This window comes from Triticum urartu, chromosome 1, assembly GCF_003073215.2.
Source record: "Triticum urartu cultivar G1812 chromosome 1, Tu2.1, whole genome shotgun sequence".
Taxonomy (NCBI): Eukaryota; Viridiplantae; Streptophyta; class Magnoliopsida; order Poales; family Poaceae; genus Triticum; species Triticum urartu.
This window is the reverse complement of record NC_053022.1, coordinates 276,985,873-277,006,589: the sequence shown is the minus strand read 5'-3', so window position 1 is coordinate 277,006,589 and position 20,717 is coordinate 276,985,873.

Sequence of the window (20,717 nt, the reverse complement as noted above, 5' to 3'; positions counted from 1 at the left end):
ATGAGGTGCCCACGACGCAAGCCATGACGACCAAGGGTGCCAGGTGGGCGCCAGCCCGCGCAGTGTCCTCCTTTACTCTTTGGTGCAAAGGGAGCAAGCGCAGGCGAGAGCATCAAGCAAAGGCACCCGTTTCGGTGCAACAAGACCAAGACCGGCCCAACGACAGGAAGGAAGTCATTGTGGAGCCCAAGCCAGCGTCACCGCCAGAGCCTTTGGCAGGCGAGGACCAACTTTAGTCAGGATAAGTGTACCAGATGTTCCCCTTCAAAATGGCCAATTGTTGGTGCTCTTCTCGCTCAATATTTGGGAAGAGGACCAGGGCCTTTGCCTATAAATAGGACTAGCCACCCACAGGGTAGAGGAGATCGGATCGAAATCGGAGAGAGAATCGAGAAGAGAGAGAGAGAGAAGGGTGATTGAACTCCTCCCAGCAGTTCATAGCCCCAGCCAAGAATAGACCCTCGCGAGGCTGTTCTTCCTTGTATTGCTCATCATCATCAGCCCAAGAGGCAATCCACCACACCACACACTGGAGTAGGGTATTACACCACAACGGTGGCCCGAACCAGTATAAACTCCGTGTCTCTTGTGCTGTTCTTTCCATAGCTTAGATCTTAGCGCGGCGGTGGGGCGCAGGTAGGTAGAAGGCAAAATCTCCGCGCGCACCCCAGTGTTCGAACCTCAAGGGTCTGCCGGAACCCGAAATCCGACATTTGGCGCGCCAGGTAGGGGAGCAGCGGAGTTTTCCCTTCCGCCGCCGCCACGACCTGCCTCGCGATGAGTAGCGCGTCGCCCGCTCCGGCCGCCGGCGCCAGCACGGGGGCCAGGGGCTCCGAGCCCTGGCCCCAGCCCTGCAACGGGTACGGTGGCCGGACAAGTTCAAGCCAACGACGCCACCGCGCTACGGCGGCGCGACTGATCCGCTGGCCTTCTTGCTGGCGTATGAGGAGGCCATCCTCGAAGCTGGAGGTGACAATAGGGTCATGGCCAACTGGCTCCCCATGGCCCTCACCGGCGCTACGCGCGCATGGCTGCTCCACCTGCCGGCAGCCTCCGTGGCCTCTTGGGAAGAGCTCCGCATCCTCTTCCCCGCGCACCACGCTACACCAACACCCCCGGTCATCGCGGCCCGCCTGGGCGGCTCGCAGGTGCCGCCTACAAGTCACCACGTCAAGCCGTTCATCCGCCGGGTCAGCGCCGCTTCCACGCGGCAGGGGGCTCTCCCGGACCGGGCGGTGCCCAAGGCCGGCCTGACCTTCAGCTTGGAGGACCACCCCTCCAACTCGGCCTGCTCGGGTGTGCTCCCCATGTTGTGCACCCCCACCATCTGCCAGGTGGCCGTCACCAGAACTCTCATCGATGGCGGTGCGGGCCTCAGCGTGCTCTCGGTTGAGGCCTTCAACCTCCTCTACATACCCCTGGAACGGCTGCAACCCAGCTGGCCCTTCTCAGGCGTTGGGGGCGGATCATCCAGCTCCTTGGGACAGATCCGGCTCCCAGTAACCTTCGGCACCTACAACAACTTCCGCACGGAGCTGGTCGACTTCGACATCGCCCCCATCGGCCTCCCCTACAATGCCATCCTTGGCTACCCAGCGCTGGCCCAGTTCATGGCCGCGACACACCCGGCGTACAACCTCATGAAGATGCCCGGGAGCAGCGGTGTCCTCACCGTGCACGGGGACACCGGAGACGCGCTGCGAGTGCTCAACCTCGCCTTCAAGACGGCGGCGTCGGCACAGCCCACCGACTCGGAGACCCCCGAGCCCAAGGGGGCTGCACCCGCCAAGAAGAAACAGTTGTTCACCCAAGACAAGGCAGAAACCAAGCAGATACCCGTCGATGAGGACGGGTCCACCAACGCCACTTTCACCATAGGCTCCAACCTCGAGCCCGAGCAGGAGGAGGCCCTGGTCAGGTTCCTGCGCGCAAACAAGAAGGTATTCGCTTGGGAGCCTGACCAGTTGGCGGGGATCCCTAGGAGCGTAATCGAGCATCACCTCAACGTGTGCCCCAACATGCGCCCTGTGAAGCAGAAGGCAAGGCGGCAGTCCACAGAAAAGCAGGCCTTCATCGTCCAACAGACCCGCAAACTAGAAGCCGCTGGGGTCATTCGCGAGGTCCGATACCCGGATTGGTTGGCCAACCCTGTCATTGTGCCAAAGAAGGGAGGGAAGGAGCGCATGTGTGTCGACTTCACCAACCTCAACAAGGCATGCCCGCAAGATCCGTTCCCGCTCCCCCGCATCGACCAGATCATCGATTCCACCGCAGAATGTGACCTGCTATGCTTCTTGGATGCCTTCTCTGGGTATCACCAGATCAAGATAGCGGTAGAAGACGTCGAAAAGACAGCCTTCCTAACCCCATGTGGGGTGTACTACTACACATGCATGCCATTCGGGCTGCGTAACGCAGGGGCGAACTTTCAGCGGCTGATGCACATCACCTTGGGCCCGCAGCTCGGGAAGAATGTTGAGGCTTACGTCGATGACATTGTGGTGAAGTCTCGGGAGGCCAGGACCCTGATACAAGACCTGGAGGAAACCTTTGCGAGCCTCAATGCAGTGAACCTGCGGCTCAACCCAGAGAAGTGTGTGTTCGGAGTCCCCTCGAGCAAGCTCTTGGGTTTCCTCGTGTCCCACCGAGGCATCGAGGCTAACCCGGAAAAGGTCAAGGCGGTTGAGGACATGAGCCCGCCAAAGACCCTCAGAGAAATGCAGAAGCTCACTGGACGCGTGACCGTGCTAGGGTGCTTCATCTCCAAGTTGGGGGAGCGAGCGCTGCCCTTCTTCCAGCTAATGAAGAAAAAGGGGCCCTTTGAATGGACTGAAGAGGCCGACAAGGCGTTCCGGGATCTGAAGAGATACCTGACCAGCCCTCCGGTCATGGTGACTCCGCGCCCTCAAGAGCCCCTGGTGCTTTACCTCGCCACCACTCCCTACTCCGCCAGTGCAGCCCTGGTGGCGGTTAGGGAGGAGCGTCGAATCAAAACCACAGCAGCAGCCCAGGACAAGGCAAAATAGGAACAAGGAAGGCCCACAAAAACCGCCACCGCGGCTGAGGAGGATCAGCCGCCGCAGAGGAGTGCACCGGAGGCGGAAGAGGCCCCTCTCCTAGATGGCCAGCCTCAGGAGGCCTCATCACCTCAGGAGGCGCCATGGTCTCCGGAGGGCGTCACCAGCACTGACGCACCCAACCTCGTTGAGCACCCAGTGTACTTCGTTAGCACGGTGTTGCGGGGCGCGAGGGCACGGTACCCCATGCCTCAGAAGCTCCTCCTCGCGCTACCGGTGGCCTCGCGCAAGCTGCGGCACTATTTTCAGGGTCACCCCATCAAGGTCGTCTCGTCATACCCCCTGGAGAGTGCTCAGGAGCCCTAACTCAGCTGGAAGGGTCGCTGAGTGGAACATAGAACTGCAAGCGTTTCAGCTCGAATTCAGCACGACCAGAGTCATCAAGGGAGCAGCATAAGCGGATTTTGTGGCAGAATGGACGGAGGCACCAGGCCTCAAGGCCGACGAGGATCGGTCCCTCTTCCCGGGAAGCGAGGCGCCAGAAGGCTGGGTCATGTACTTCGATGGGGCGTTCTCCAGGCATGGCGCTGGGGCTGGGGCGGTGCTTATATCGCCCACTCAGGACAAGCTCTACTATGCTGTACAGCTCTGTTTCCAGCAAGGTGAAAAGGTCTCCAACAACATAGCGGAGTATGAAGGTTTAATAGCGGGCTTGAAGGCCGCAGCTGCCCTGGGGGTGAAACGCCTCACCATCAAGGGCGATTCGCAGCTCCTTGTCAATTTCTCCAACAAGGTGTACGAGCCGAAAGATGAGCACATGGAAGCCTACCTTGCGGAGGTCCGCAGGATGGAGAAGCAGTTCTGGGGGTTGGAGTTGCAGCATGTGCCCCATGGCACCAATCAGGAGGCCGACGACATCGCCAAACGGGCGTCCAGGCGGTTACCTCAGGAGCCTGGCATCTTCGAGGAGCGGCTCTTCAAGCCCTCAGCCCTGTCTTCATTGTCAAACACGGCTCAGCCTCGGGAGGAGCTCCCCCAGCCACCTGCCTCAGGAGCCCCGGTCTGTGGCCCGGCCTCAGGAGCACGCCTGCTCCTGATGATGGAACCTCAGGAGGGGTGCTGGATCACAGAGCTCCGGAGTTACTTAACACAAGGGACCCTGCCGGAGAAGGAGGAGGAAGCGGAGCATGTGGCGCGGCAGGCCACGGCATACTGCATCAAGGATGGAGAGCTCTACCGGAAGCAACCAAATGATGTATCCCTGCGCTGCATCTCCAGGGAGCAAGGAAAGGAACTGCTAGAAGATATACATGACGGAGACTGTGGACATCATTCATCATCACGGACCCTCGTCGGCAAGGCGTTCCGCAGTGGGTTTTATTGGCCCACCGCACTCAATGACGCCGTCAAACTGGTGAAATCTTGTGAGGCCTGCCAGTTCCACGCCAAGCAGATCCATCAGCCGGCAGGAGGCCTGCAGACTATACCCCTTTCATGGCCATTCGCAGTCTGGGGGCTGGACATCCTGGGCCCGTTTCCTCGGGCGCCAGGGGGCTACCACTACCTCTACGTCGCCGTGGACAAGCTCACCAAGTGGGCTGAAGTAGAGGCCATCCGCACCATCCCCGCGGGTTCCGCGGTCAAGTTCATCAGGGGCATCGTGAGCCGGTTCGGGGTGCCGAACCGCATCATCACACACAACGGTTCGCAGTTCACCAGTAACCTCTTCAAAACATACTGTGCTAACCTTGGAACGCAGATATGCTACGCTTCGGTGGCGCACCCCCGAAGCAACGGCCAGGCCGAGCGAGCCAATGCAGAGGTCCTAAGGGGCCTCAAGACCAGGACATTCAAGAAGAAGCTGGAGGCCTGCGGCAGAGGTTGGTACGACAAGCTTCAGTCTGTGTTGTGGTCCATCCGCACAACCGTGACCAAGCCGACTAGAGAGACCCCGTTCTTCCTGGTCTACGGAGCCGAAGCGGTCCTCCCTCACGAGGTCAGATGTCGCTCCGCGCGGGTCCTGGCGTTCGATGAGGCGCAGCAGGACGCCATGCGGGGGATGGACCTCGTGCTGGGGGAGGAACGTCGCCGAGAAGCCGCGCTGCGAGTGGCGAGGTACCAACAAGCGCTGCGACGATATCACTGCCGCAACATCCGCCCCAGAACTCTCGAGGTAGGAGACCTCGTGCTCAGGCGGGTTCTCTCCAGGGAGGGACTGCACAAGCTCCCTCCCATGTGGGAGGGCCCGTTCAAGGTTGTTCATGTTTCCAGGCCCGGCTCCGCGCGCTTGGAGACTCAGGAGGGGGTGCCGGTCCAGAACGCATGGAACATCCAGCACCTCCGGAGGTTCTACCCCTAAAAAGGCCCAGAGCCTGTGAAGAAGGCGAATGCCTGTGAAGCTGTCGCGTTTTGGAAAAGGCCCAGAGCCTGTGAAGAAGGTGAATGCCTGTGAAGCTGTCGCATTTTGGAAAAGGCCCAGAGCCTGCGAAGAAGGCGAATGCCTGTGAAGCTGTCACGTTTTGGAAAAGGCCCAGAGCCTGTGAAGAAGGCGAATGCCTATGAAGCTGTCGCGTTTTGGAAAAGGCCCAGAGCCTGTGAAGAAGGCGAATGCCTGTGAAGCTGTCGCGTTTTGGAAAAGGCCCGGAGCCTGTGAAGAGGGCAAATGCCCGTGAAGCTTGCTTCCCCCAAGAAAGGCCCGGAGCCTGTGAAGAAGGACAACGCCTGTGAAGCTCGCCGCCCGTGACACTCTCACGTAATAATGAGTTGGGGCTGTACACGCCCCGGAGTCTCAGGAGCGCCGGCCTCAGGCCCTGGGGCTCCCTCCCATGCCCAGTGGCAGCACTTAGCTCCGCGCTGGTGAGAAGACATCGAAGACTAGATTAGGTGCCGGACGTGGCTTTTTCATTTGCTTTCCGCAGTTGGCTTGTTCATTCTCATTCGAAGTTTTATTGAAGCTGTTGCCGTCTTTGGCTTGTGGTTCTTCGACTTTTCACTCTCCTGCCTCGATTTCTCTTACGCAAGGCCTCGCGAGGGGGGCAGCTGAGCGCCCTCGCGAGTGTTCCTGTCCTAGTCGTTCAAAGGTTTCGCGACCTGGGTCCATTACAGGAGCACCCCTCCAGTCCGTGCCCCACGGGCACCGCGACACAAACACAGGGCCTGGGTCGGTCGCCCCCCCACGGCTGGGGCCGGCAACTATCCACGCACGGGCACGTAGCCGGAAGGCACGATAACGGAAGCAAAGCGATGATTAACAGCAATAACCCAAACACGCCCCCGCAGGGCTCCACGCTATTGTCTTTTTACGCAGGAAAAAGGAAAAGAAAGAGCAAATCAGGCGCAGCTCGCCTCACACCGGCTGCAGGGAAGACTCGAGCTGCCTCTGGGGCTCAGGCAGACTCCCTCTCGTGCTTCACCAAGGCGCGACGGTGGCAGACACGCTACCACCTCCCAAGCAGGTACGACGGTGTGGAGGCTGACTGCGGCCACCGCTAGAAGAGTCGCCGCCTGAAGAAGAACCGGTGAAGCTTGGGGAACCCTGAGCACTGCCAATCACGCGAGCGTTGTCCTCTCCATCATCGCCGGGGCTGGGTTCCTGGCCGCGGTCGTCGTCCTCAGGGCAGCACCCTGCGCGGCGACCATCTTCCCCAAACACCCTCACATAGAGGGTGGCATCGCCGTCAAACTTGAAGTGCAGGGTCCACCGACGGCTCAGGCCATGCGCGCGGGCAAACGTCTGCCAACCGTGGGTCAAGGCCGGGCTCCCCGCTGTGGAGACCTCCAGTGAAGCCCAAGAGGCCCGGCTGCAGCAGCCGTCTGCCTGAAGCCAGAGGCCGCCCGGGGCGTCGGCCGGGAGCTCGCCGAGGAGGAAGCGAGGAAGTTGAAGCCGGGTGCTAGTCGGCTTCGCCGACCACACAACAAACTCCGACAGCACCTCTGCAGCGCGAAAGCGTGGCCTAGGGGAACGCGCGACCGAAGCACGCCCCCGGCCGCAGCAGTCCGCCCGTCACCATGCTGGAAATTGTCTCCACGGCCGCGGGGAGCTGCCGTGGTGGCCACAGGATGTTTGCGAGGGCGCCCTCGGCCGCGCTTGGGCGGGGGAGAGGCAGGCTCAACCTGGCGAGCCTTCCCCTTCTCTGCGGCCGAGAACCTCCTCGACGGGGCCATGAAGAAGAAGGAGAAGCGAGGGGGGATGAACTGGAAGGGCGCGCGCCGATCCATACTTATAGCCGGCGAGGGCCAACCATCGGCCCCCACGATCGCAGGTAATCATGACCCGCTTTGCATGCAGGGACTTGTCCAATCCGTGCAGTTGCCGAGGCGCCGTGGGGAAGTGGATACGCCCACGTCCAATCAACCGCCACGCGGCACCCAAGGCCGCAAGCTGTTAGGGCCCGCGGCGCTTCGCTCTTGCCCTTTCGCCTCCCTGCACGGCCAAGTCCGGGCGCGCCTTGGGCCCGGGGGCTACTGTCGGCGTTCTGGGAACGGGGGTCCCCAGACTTGCCTGCCTGCGGCCTGCGGCGTGGCTCGAGGAGGGGCCCAGCATGGCCCATCTTCATCAACACAGACCCAAGACCCTCGCGAGGGGTCAAGCCTCGCGGGGCGGACGACACGGAGCTTCCTCAGGCATGGCCTCATCAGGCTGGCTCGCGGGGAGGCGGAGAGATCAAGGCGGGGTACCTCACGAGGTGCCCGTGACGCAAGCCATGACGACCAAGGGTGCCAGGTGGGTGCCAGCCCGCGCATTGTCCTCCTTTCCGCTTTGGTGCAAAGGGAGCAAGCGCAGGCGAGAGCATCAAGCAAAGGCACCCATTTCGGTGCAACAAGACCAAGACCGGCCCAACAGCGGGAAGGAAGTCATTGTGGAGCCCAAGCCAGCGTCATCGCCAGAGCCTTTGGCAGGCGAGGACCAACTTTAGTCAGGATAAGTGTACCAGATGTTCCCCTTCAAAATGGCCAATTGTTGGCGCCCTCCCGCTCAATATTTGGGAAGAGGCCCAGGGCCTTTGCCTATAAATAGGACTAGCCACCCACAGGGTAGAGGAGATCGGATCGAAATCGGAGAGAGAATCGAGAAGAGAGAGAGAGAGAGAGAGAGAGAGAGAGAGAGAGAAGGGTGATTGAACTGCTCCCAGCAGTTCATAGCCCCAGCCAAGAACAGACCCTCGCGAGGCTGTTCTTCCTTGTATTGCTCATCATCATCAGCCCAAGAGGCAATCCACCACACACACACTGGAGTAGGGTATTACACCACAACGGTGGCCCGAACCAGTATAAACTCCGTGTCTCTTGTGCTGTTCTTTCCATAGCTTAGATCTTAGCGCGGCGGTGGGGCGCAGGTAGGTAGAAGGCGAAATCTCCACGCGCATCCCAGTGTTCGAACCTCAAGGGTCTGCCGGAACCCGAAATCCGACAAGTGGAAAGATGGATGAACTTATGAAATTATTTGCTAATAAGAGTGTTTCTTCTGATCCTAATGATATTCCCTTGTCTACTTTGATTGAGAATAATAATGAATCTATGGATGTGAATTTTGTTGGTAGGAACAATTTTGGTAACAACACGTATAGAGGAAATTTCAACCCTAGGCCTTATCCTAGTAATCCCTCTAATAATTATGGTAATTCCTACAACAATTCTTATGGAAATTATAATAAGATGCCCTCTGATTTTTAATCTAATATTAAAGAATTTATTACTTCGCAAAAGAATTTTAATGCTTTGATTGAATAAAAAATGCTTAAGATTGATGAGTTGGCTAGGAACGTTGATAGAATTTCTCTTGATGTTGATTCTTTGAAACTTAGATCTATTCCACCTAAGCATGATATCAATGAGTCGCTCAAAGCCATGAGAATTTCCATTGATGAGTGCAAAGAAAGAACCGATAGGATGTGTGCTAAGAAAGATGCCTTTATAAGAGCGTGTTCTTCTAGTTCCTATGAAAATAAAGATGAAGATCTAAAAGTTATTGATGTGTTCCCTATTAAATCTTTGTTTTGCAATATGAATCTTAATAATGATGGGACTGAATATGATCCACCTTTACCTAGAAGGCATTCCAAGAATTCAGAATTTTTTGATCTTGATGCTAAAATTGATAAAAGTGGGATTGAAGAAATTAAAACCCTAGATGTTGCTAAACCCACTATAATAGATTTCAAGTAATTTAACTATGAAAATTGCTCTTTGATTGATTGTATTTTCTTGTTGCAATCCGTGCTAAATTCTCCTCACGCTTATAGTCAAAATAAAGCGTTTACTAAACATATCGTTGATGCCTTGATGCAATCTTATGAAGAAAAACTTGAATTGGAAGTTTCTATACCTAGAAAACTTTATGATGAGTGGGAACCAACTATTAAAATTAAAATTAAAGATCATGAATGCTATGCTTTATGTGATTTGGGTGCTAGTGTTTCCACGATTCCAAAAACTTTGTGTGATTTGTTAGGTTTCCGTGATTTTGATGATTGCTCTCTTAACTTGCACCTTGCAGATTCCACTATTAAGAAACCTATGGGAAGAATTAATGATGTTCTTATTGTTGCAAATAGGAATTATGTGCCCGTAGATTTTATTGTTCTTGACATAGATTGCAATCCTTCATGTCCTATTATTCTTGGTAGACCTTTCCTTAGAACGATTTGTGCAATTATTGATATTAAGGAAGGAAATATTAGATTGCAATTTCCATTAAGGAAAGGCATGGAACACTTTCCTAGAAAGAAAATTAAATTACCTTATGAATCTATTATGAGAGCCACTTATGGATTGCCTACCAAAGATGGCAATACCTTGATCTATCCTTGCTTGCCATGCCTAGCTAGGGGCGTTAAATGATAGCACTTGTTGGGAGGCAACCCAATTTTATTTTTATTCCTTGCTTTTTGCTCCTGTTTAGTAATAAATAATTTATCTAGCCTCTGTTTTGGTTGTGTTTTTTGTGTTTAATTAGTGTTTGTGCCAAGTAGAACCGTTGGGAAGACTTGGGGAAAGTCTTGTTACGCTTGCTGTAAAAAACAGAAACTTTAGCGCTCACGAGAACTGCTGCCATTTTTATTTGGAAAGTGCTATTTAGTTAATTCGTTTTGCAGATGATTAATAGATAAATTCCTCAGGTCCAGCAATTTATTTTAGAATTTTTTGGGTCCAGATCTTGCGCTAGCTACAGATTACCACAGGCTGTTCTGTTTTTGACAGATTCTGTTTTTGTGTGTTGTTTGCTTATTTTGATGAATCTATGGCTAGTGAAATAGTTTATAAACCATAGAGAAGTTGGAATACAGTAGGTATAACACCAATATAAAGAAAGAATGAGTTCATTACAATACCTTGAAGTGGTCTTTTATTTTATCTTTCGCTAACGGAGCTCACGAGATTTTCTACTTTAAGTTTTGTGTTGTGAAGTTTTCAAGTTTTGGGTAAATATTTGATGGATTATAGAACAAGGAGTGGCAAGATCCTAAGCTTTGGGATGCCCATGGCACCCCCAAAATAATATAAGGACACCTAAAAGCCAAAGCTTCGGGATGCCCCGGAAGGCATCCCCTCTTTCGTCTACTTCTATCGGTAACTTTACTTGGAGCTATATTTTTATTCACCACATGATATGTGTTTTGCTTGGAGCGTCTTGTATTATTTGAGTCTTTGCTTTTTAGTTTACCACAATCATCCTTGCCGTACACACCTTTTGAGAGAGCCATGCATGATTTGGAATTTGTTAGAATACTCTATGTGCTTCGCCTATATCTTTTGAGTTATATAGTTTTTCTCTAGTACTTCACTTATATCTTTTAGAGCAGGGTGGTGGATTTGTTTTATAGAAACTATTGATCTCTCATGCTTCAATTAGATTATTTTTAGAGTCTTAATAGCATGGTAATTTGCTTAAAATCCTAATATGCTAGGTATTCAAGATTAGTAAAATTTTCTTAAGAAGTGTTTTGAATACTAAGAGAAGTTTGATGCTTGATGATTGTTTTGAGATATGGAGGTAATAATATCAAAGTCGTGCTAATTGAGTAGTTGTGAAATTGGGAAATACTTGAGTTGAAGTTTGCAAAGTCCCGTAGTATGCACGTATGGTAAACGTTATGTAACAAATTTGAAACATGAGGTGTTATTTGATTGTCTTCCTTATGAGTGGCGGTCGGGGACGAGCGATGATCTTTTCCTACCAATCTATCCCCCTAGGAGCATGCGCGTAGTACCGAGGTTTTTGATGACTTGTAGATTTTTGCAATAAGTATGTGAGTTCTTTATGACTAATGATGAGTCAATGGATTATACGCACTCTCACCCTTCCATCCTTGCTAGCCTCTTCGGTACCGTGCATTGCCCTTTCTCACATTGAGAGTTGGCGGAAACTTCGCCAGTGCATCCAAACCCTGTGATATGATACGCTCTTTCACACATAAACCTCCTTATATCTTCCTCAAAACAGCCACCATACCTACCTATTATGGCATTTCCATAGCCATTCCGAGATATATTGCCATGCAACTTTCCACCATTCCGTTCATCATGACACATTCATCATTGTCATATTGCTTAGCATGATCATGTAGTTGACATAGTAGTTGTGGCAAAGCCACCGTTCATAATTATTTCATACATGTCACTCTTGGTCCATTGCAAATCCCGGTACACCTCCGGAGGCATTCATATAGAGTCATCTTTTGTTCTAGTATCGAGTTGTAATCATTGAGTTGTAAATAAATAGAAGTGTGATGATCATAATTTTCTAGAGCATTGTCCCAAGTGAGGAATTAAAAAAAGAGAGAGAAAAGGCCACAAAAAAGGGTAGAAGGCCAAAAAAAGATAAAGGCCATAAAAAAAGAGAAGGCCCAAAAAAGAAAAGGAGAGAAGGGACAATGTTACTGTCCTTTGCCACACTTGTGCTTGAAAGTAGCACCGTAATCTTCATGATAGAGAGTCTCTTGTTTTGTCACTTTCATATACTAGTGGGAATTTTTCATTATAGAACTTGGCTTGTATATTCCAACAATGGGCCTCCTGAAGTGCCCTGGGTCTTCGTGAGCAAGCAAGTTGGATGCACACCCACTTAGTTTTCTTTTGTTGAGCTTTCATACATTTATAGCTCTAGTACATCCGTTGCATGGCAATCTCTACTCCTTGCATTAACATCAATCGATGGGCATCTCCATAGCCCATTGATTAGCCTCGTTGATGTGAGACTTTCTCCTTTTTGTCTTCTCCACATAACCCCCTCATTATATTCTATTCCACCCATAGTGCTATCTCCATGTCTCGCGCTCACATATTGCGTGAAAGTTTATAGGTTTGAGATTACTAAAGTATGAAACAATTGCTTGTCTCGTCATCGGGGTTGTGCCTGATGAGAACATTCTTGTGTGATGAAAATGAAACATGACTAAACTATATGATTTTTTAGGGATGAACTTTCTTTGGCCATGTTATTTTAAGAAGACATAATTACTTAGTTAGTATGCTTGAAGTATTATTATTTTTATGTCAATTTGAAATTTTGTCTTGAATCTTTCGGATCTGAATATTCATTCCACAATTAAGAAGAATTATATTAAAATTATGCCAAGTAGCACTCCGCATCAAAAATTCTGCTTTTATCATTTCGAGGACGAGCAGGAATTAAGCTTGGGGATGCTTGATACGTCTCCAACGTATCTATAATTTTTTATTGCTCCATGCTATATTATCTACTGTTTTGGACATTATTGGGTTTTATTATCCACTTTTATATTATTATTGGGACTAACCTATTAATTGGAGGCCCAGCCCAGAATTGTTGTTTTTTGCATGTTTTAGGGTTTTGAAGAAAAGGAATATCAAACGGAGTCCAAACTTGAATGAAACCTTCGCAAACGTGATTTTCTCAACGAACAAGACCCGGGAGACTTGGACCCTACGTCAAGACACAAAAGAGGAGGCCATGAGGTAGGGGGGCGCGCCTACCCCCCTAGGCGCGCCCTCCACCCTCGTGGGCCCCCTGTTACTCCACCGACGTACTCCTTCCTCCTATATATACCTACGTACCCCCAAACGATCAGATACGGAGCTAAAAACCTAATTCCACCGCCGCAACTTTCTGTATCCACGAGATCCCATCTTGGGGCCTGTTCCGGAGCTCCGCCGGAGGGGGTATCGATCACGGAGGGCTTCTACATCAACACCATAGCCCCTCCGATGAAGTGTGAGTAGTTCACCTCAATACAATGTTCTCCCCCTCTTTTGTGGAGAACTATTCGATGTAATCTTCTTTTTGCGGTGTGTTTGTTGAGACCGATGAATTGTGGGTTTATGATCAAGTTTATCTATGAACAATATTTGAATCTCCTCTGAATTCTTTTATGTATGATTGGTTATCTTTGCAAGTCTCTTCGAATTATCAGTTTGGTTTGGCCTACTAGATTGATTTTTCTTGCAATGGGAGAAGTGCTTAGCTTTGGGTTCAATCTTGCGGTGTCCTTTCCCAGTGACAGTAGGGGCAGCAAGGCACGTATTGTATTGTTGCCATTGAGGATAACAAGATGGGGTTTTCATCATATTGCATGAGTCTATCCCTCTACATCATGTCATCTTGCTTAAGGCGTTACTTTGTTTTTATCTTAATACTCTAGATGCATGCTAGATAGCAGTCGATGAGTGGAGTAATAGTAGTAGATGCAGTCAGGAGTCGGTCTACTTGTCTCGAACATGATGCCTATATACATGATCATACCTAGATATTCTCATAACTATGCTCAATTTTGTCAATTGCTCAACAGTAATTTGTTCACCCACCATAGAATACTTATGCTCTCGAGAGAAGCCACTAGTGAAACCTATGGCTCCCGGGTCTATCTTCATCATATTAATCTCCTACTACTTAGTTATTTCCTTTGCTTTTTTACTTTGCCTTTATTTTACTTTGCATCTTTATGTCAGGACCCCGATTCCAAGTCACATCGATCTAGCCGGTAACACCTCATATCACTTTGCGGCCTCACGCACGGTATTCCATGGATGTCGCCTTACCATGGCCCGGGACCATTTGCGCCTTTTGGCTCACGTATATGATAGTGTCGCTAGCATCCATATGACAGAGAACCCGGGCCGACATGGCTAGTCGTGAACCCAAAGCGGCACCAACCTATGGGGACAAGCATACATGAATCACATCGAGCATGTCGGTCAACAGCGTGTGAATCCAGGTTGTAGCACTGGGCTAACAGGACTCCGGGAACCCGGGCTGTAGCAGGCTAGGCAGGACTCCGGATGTCACCGCGTGATATTTCCCCGAAGGGACAGACAAAGGAACAAAGTGAAACACATGCCGGCCAGTCAAGTTTCCTGAGCAGTAGTGCTGGGCTAGCAGGACTCCGGTGAACCAGGCTGTAGCAGACTACTATGGCTCATGGAAGCACTAGACTACATTTCCCCATAAGAGAGGCTGCCAAGGATAAACAACTAGGTTGTCGGATCCCACACATACCAAGCATTTCAATCATACACACAATATGCTCGATATGTGTAAATACAACATGGCATCACAACATAACTCTACGACTCAAGTATTATTCATTAGGCTCCGAGGAGCGAGATATACAAACATGGGTCTCATGACCCAACAATCATAGCATACAAATCAAAGCACTTGCGGAAGCTTAACTTGTCTGAGTACAGACATCTACAAATGAAAAAGGCTAAGAAGCCTGACTATCTACCAGATCCTGCCGAGGGCACAAGATCGTAGCTGAGGTATTAAGCTAAGCGTCGAAGTCCACGCGGAACTACTAGCGAGACTGAAGTCTCTCTGCAAAACATAAATTAAGCAAACGTGAGTACAAATGTACCCAGCAAGACTTACATCAGAACTAACTACATATGCATCGGTATCAACAAAGGGGTAGTGGAGTTTAACTGCAGCAAGCCAGCTTTGACTCAGTGGCTAACCTGAACTACAACTACAAGCAACTCTTTTGAGGTGGCGCACACGAGTCCACATATTCACCATATCAATACACCACTATGGATCCGCTCCCGTCTCCCTACGAGAACGCCATCCATAGCACTCACGCTTATCTTGCGCATTTTAGAGTATCCACTTTCACTTGTCTATGAACTGTATAGGCAACCAAGTAGTCCTTTACCGCGGACGCGGCTATTCGAATAGATGATGTTAACCCTGCAAGGGTGTACTTCTTCACACACGCTCTCACCACTTACCGCCATTTACACGACATGTACTCGGCAACCTTCAAGCGGAAGCCCAACGAGGGTGTCGGCCACGGCCTACCTAAACACTCAAGTCTCTACTCCAGGTTTATCACCTATCCAGGTTCCATCCGCAGGGAGTCCGGCCGAGGTTTCCACATACGGCCCCGAACGATGTGTACAGGGTTCCGAGACAACAAACGGGCGCCCGGCATGCCCGGCCACGGTGTATCTACCGCATCATAGCCCACCCCTAGGGTCAGCGCTACGCACGGCCGCCAACACATATCCTATAAACACCAGAAACTAGTTGCAACTCCTGGACAGAGGACTAGAGTGGTTAAGAAGCCGAGAGGGTCCATTGGTTTCGGGCCCAATGCATGGTAGTAGCTGGTTCTTAAATCACACATACAGATCTCGGTGCTTAAGGACGGTTCCAATGAAACAACCCACCATGTACTCCTACATGGCCTCTCATCGATACCTTTACCAAATCATGTTCAACACACTTAGCTCACACACAGTAGGACATGTTCACAACTTTCCAATTCATCCCCGATGAATCAGACCTGACACGGCTCTAAGCAATAGCAGGCATGACAAACAAACATGAATGAGTAGGCACATCAGGGCTCAAACAACTCCTACTCATGCTAGTGGGTTTCATCTATTTACTGTGGCAATGACAGGTCATGCAGGGGAAAGGGGTTCAACTACCGCAACATGTAACAATTGAATTGTTGTTGTCCTAATGTAGTAAAAGAGAGCAGGAGCGAGAGAGTGGGATTGTATCGGAATGAACAAGGGGTTTTGCTTTCCTGGCACTTCTGAAGATATTATAGCTCTTCATCGGTGTCATCGAATTCACCATCGAAACACATCTACTGAGGGGGGACAATTACCGGCAAGGGAACATAAACAACATTCAATTAATGCAATGCACAAGCGAATGAATGATATGACATATTAAGGTACTGAATTGACCTAATGCAATATCTAGCCAATTTAATTGAAGTGGAACTCAAACAAGATCAAATTCCAACTCCAAATGTTATTTCATAATTTGCCCTAATCATCATTTGTCCTATTCAGTGAGGTTAACTTGTTCAAACATGCATGATCATGGCATAAACAGATTCTTTGGATTTTTCTGATCATTTTTCATATATAATTTATTTCATTCTGAGCTATGGTTGATTTTCTATGAATTTTTGAAGTTTTAAACATTTTCTGGAATTTCCTGATTATTTTTAAAACCAGAAAATGGTTAACTGCGTTAGCATGACGTCTGTGTGATGTCAGCAAGTCAACAGGGGTTGGTCCGGGTCAAACCTGACCTGTGGGTCCCACAGGTCAGTGTCACGGTACTGGCTAGGGTCGCTGACTTGTGGGCCCAGTCAACGGCCACGTCAGCTGACGCGTGGGCCACTGTGGTTAGGTTAAATCTAAACAGGGGTTTACCCCGTGGTTAATTAGGGTGTGGGGCCCATCTGTTAGTGGCACAGGGTGAGATTAATGCAGTAATTAGCTCAAGCTAATGACGTTGCCACGTCAGCTGCCGGCGTTTAACCGCCGGCGACCAAATCTGCGGCGGAGGGAGTCGGGATTTCGCTGCAGGGCCCGATTTGGCGCGCGGGGAGCATCTACAGGGAGCTGGCGGAGGGGCGCATCCAGTGGTGGTGGCGGCTGGAGCTGGGGTGGCCTGCTGGGGCACCGGCGACGAGCTTTGTGGCGGTCGTGGTTCGGCGTGCTCGGGAACGGCGATGTGGTGCGCCATAGATCGAGCAGGTGGGGCTTTTCGGCTCCTGGGAGGGTGTGGAGTACGATGCCTCACTCGGTTTTGAGCCCCGGTGGCTGTAGCGACGACGGTGACATTGCCGGCGGCGTGGAGTTTGCGGGTACGGTGGGGTCGGAGCCAGAGCACGCGCGTGGGTGTGGAGATAAGGGGAGGAGCAAGAGGGGCTCACAGCGGTTCGTACGAAGGAGATGGCGAGCTCGGGGAGGGGCTAGTGACGATGGAATGTCGCCGGCGATCTCGGGCGGCCGAGGTTGAAGACGGTGATGGTGACGGCGATGTAGGTTGTATGGAGATGCTTGGCTTGGCGGAGAGCTTCAGCGCGAGGAAGCGGAGCCCGGGGACTCGTCGGTGAGGAGTCTGGTGGCCGGTGGCCGCGGTAACGGCGAACGACGGCGACAAGCTCCGCTCGGTCGCAAGAAAGAGAGAGAGAGCAGAGAGGGGAGTGAGGTCCAGGGAGAGGAGGGGAAGCGAGAGGGAGCGCTGGGCATCTCCGTGGCACATCTGGAGGGCCGGGGTCGTGCGGCTGAAGCAGGAGGTGGCAAGGCGTCGTCGGCGCGCTCGCCACGCACCTGCCTGTCCTCCTGGCCGGAGGAAGAAGACCACTCAGCCCCTGGTGGGCTGGGCCTCTTCTGCCAGGTAAGGCCTGGGTGAGGTTTCTGTCTTTCAGAATTTCTGTTCTGTTTTCTATTTTTTTGTGTTCTGATTTAGTTCAGGCACTAAACTATTTTTTTGCTTCTGAAAATAATCATGTGGCTATGTATAATATATTCAGAGCCACCCACCAATTTTCAGAATTATTGGATTAGTAAAATAATTATTATGAATATAATCCAATTCAAATACTATAGGATTTAACTCAAAGGCCCAAGATAAATACTTTTGAACCTCCAAAAATATTGGTTTGAATTTTATTCTTGCCAATATTTTTCAAAGCTGAAAAGGAACATTTCCTTGGAAACATTTGAAGCAATTTTTAATGTTGATTTCTGAGGCTCTCCAATTCCCCAATTCAAATTTAAAAGAAATTAGACATGATGCATGGATGCAAGAAAAATCAAGCAAGGGCTGATCTGGGGTTGTGACACTTTATCACAAAAATACCAAAAATATTATCTTATCATATCTATCAGATCTCACTCTCGTAAGGATTGACAACCCCTATTCACGTTGGTTGCGAGGATTTATTTGTTTTGTGCGGTACGAGGGACTCGCACGTAGCCTCCTACTGGATTGATACCTTGATTCTCAAAAACTGAGGGAAATACTTACGCTACTTTGCCGCATCATCCCTTCCTCTTCGGGAAAAACCAACGCAGTGCTCAAGAGGTAGCAGTGCCACATGTCAACCTATCATAGGCACCTCCTGTCCATTGAGTGGATGACATCTGTCCCAACAGTGAGCCAACACGTGTTTCCCCCGCCAAATGAGAACTTTACATGTGGAAAATCCCCATTGGCCCGGGTTGTTAATGGGTTATCGGATCCAAACCGGAACCCGATAGATTAACAACGACCCATTATGGTGGATGCCATGTGTCGGTCACCCTTGACGAAAGCACTTCTGTGACGCGCGATTTATCGTCATGGAAGTGTGGACACTTTCGTGATGATAATTTTGGTAATGTCATGGAACACTTCTACGACAACATAGGTATGACTATCTTGATTCTATCATAAAATCGTCATGGATGTACATGCATGATAGAAAATGTGACCTACTGTGACAAACACGTATCATCACGGAAGTGTATTTTTCGTAGTGTTTTAAGACTATCAGACCATGATCTGAGCAGGCTGCCGTAACATTCTCCACCTCGGCACTTGGGAATATAGCATTCCACTGCGCATCAGCAACAGCATGGTCAAGCCTGACCCTTGTGTAAGATCCCCCCGCTACTCTTTTTTCAAAAGTCCACATTCTTCCTTTGAAACCCAGATCCATCAGACCACATATATCTAGTGCATCTTTGAAGCCTTGTATCTGTCCCTGAGGTCGAAGATTTACTCCTTCATGTTCCACCTGTGTTAAAACCTCATTGAAGTCACCAAATGCTAACCATGGCATATTGGAAGCTCCAGGAAGGGAAAATTATGTATCCCAAGTTGTGTATCTCTCACTGACTTGGGCCAAGATCATGGATTGTAGAATCTATATGATATCTAGTGTAACCAAAAACTTCAAGCTTTATTTCATTGTTCCAGAAAATTACAAGACCTCCACTCCTACCCGAGCTACCTACGGCAAAAGCATTTGTAAACCAAACGGCTGAGCTAAAATATCGGCACATGCACGAGAGATATGCATTTTGACTAGGCACAACACTGCCGGGGTAAATTTAGCCATGAATTCACGGACTTCGCGAACTGTCGAGGGGTTACTCAAACCTCGACAGTTCCAACATAAGGCATTCATTGGGACCGGCGGTCCTCCTCCTCGGAGGCCACCAAATTCATGAGATCTAACTCAGTCTCTTTACCATCTCCACCCTGTTTCGTTCTTTTCACTATCGAATCCTTGCCCGGTGTTCCAGCAGTTCCATCATCAGCCACTGTTGAAGATGCTCCTTCAATTAGCATCACCGTACCTACCACTTTGCCAGCTAAATTTGGAACTGGCTGCCCTCTTACGTTGACTGTCCCGTCAGGAGATACTAGACGCGTCCATATATTTTTATCCCTAGAACTGGACAGTATAGTATGCGTATAGTCCATCCCGACTTGCCCTCGAGCGTCATCAGAATTTCTTGCTTCCCCCATTGGTCCTCTTCCCTGTCTCCCACCGCGTTCACTTCTTCCTCCCATCCTATCACGCATACCTCCTCCCATCCTGCACGACGGCCTGGAACCGGTCGGCTAGGGCCTGTATCAGAGTTCTAGAGCAGCCACTCGCTCCACTCATAAGTTCTCGGATCAGGGACTCCATCGCTACACTCGTCAGCTAGATGTCCCATTAGGCCACACACAAAGCAAAAGTCCGACAGCTTGTCATAAAAGACACTGTATTTCTTCCTTTCCTTGAGAGTAATTGGTACAAACCGTACTTGTGGGGTGGCCACATCCAGAAAAACTCTCACCCGTAACGCCTTGCCTGGATTTATAACACCTTCATTAACTATGACAGTGAATGGTGGTTCACCCACCTTTGCAGCAACTTTCTCCGCTAATTCCTTCTTCGCCGTCAAGCCATCCGGGAGACCCTGGATCCTAGCCCAAACCGGGACCTTGTTAAGCTTGTATTTGGTGACATCTGAGAAACCATCATACTCCTGCAGCACAACAAGTGATTTGCGAAACAGCCAAGGTCCTCCCTCCATTATCTTCTTCCAGGCCCCCAAGCAATGGCATTGCACCAAAAAGAGATTTGGACCCTTCACATTGAAAGTAATCCCCTTAGCTGATGCCCAGGCATTACACATCTGGGTCAGCAGCGCCCCGTGGTTGAACGGGTGGGTGGTATGCACCTTGAACAGAGCCAGCCAACGAACTCCCTGAATCAGGTCATCAACAACCTCCGAGAAGTCCAGATCCTCCTCTTCTTCACCGTGCAACTTCATCCCCTCAAACTGATCAACTAGATATGGCTCTGGTCCGTAATGGTCATAGCCTTTCTCTTCCTCATCCCGGTCCAGCTCATCCACCTCTTGCGCCTCTATTCCCTCTGCCATAGGATCCGCTCCAGCCGCCGCCGCCTCAGACCTGGGTTCTGA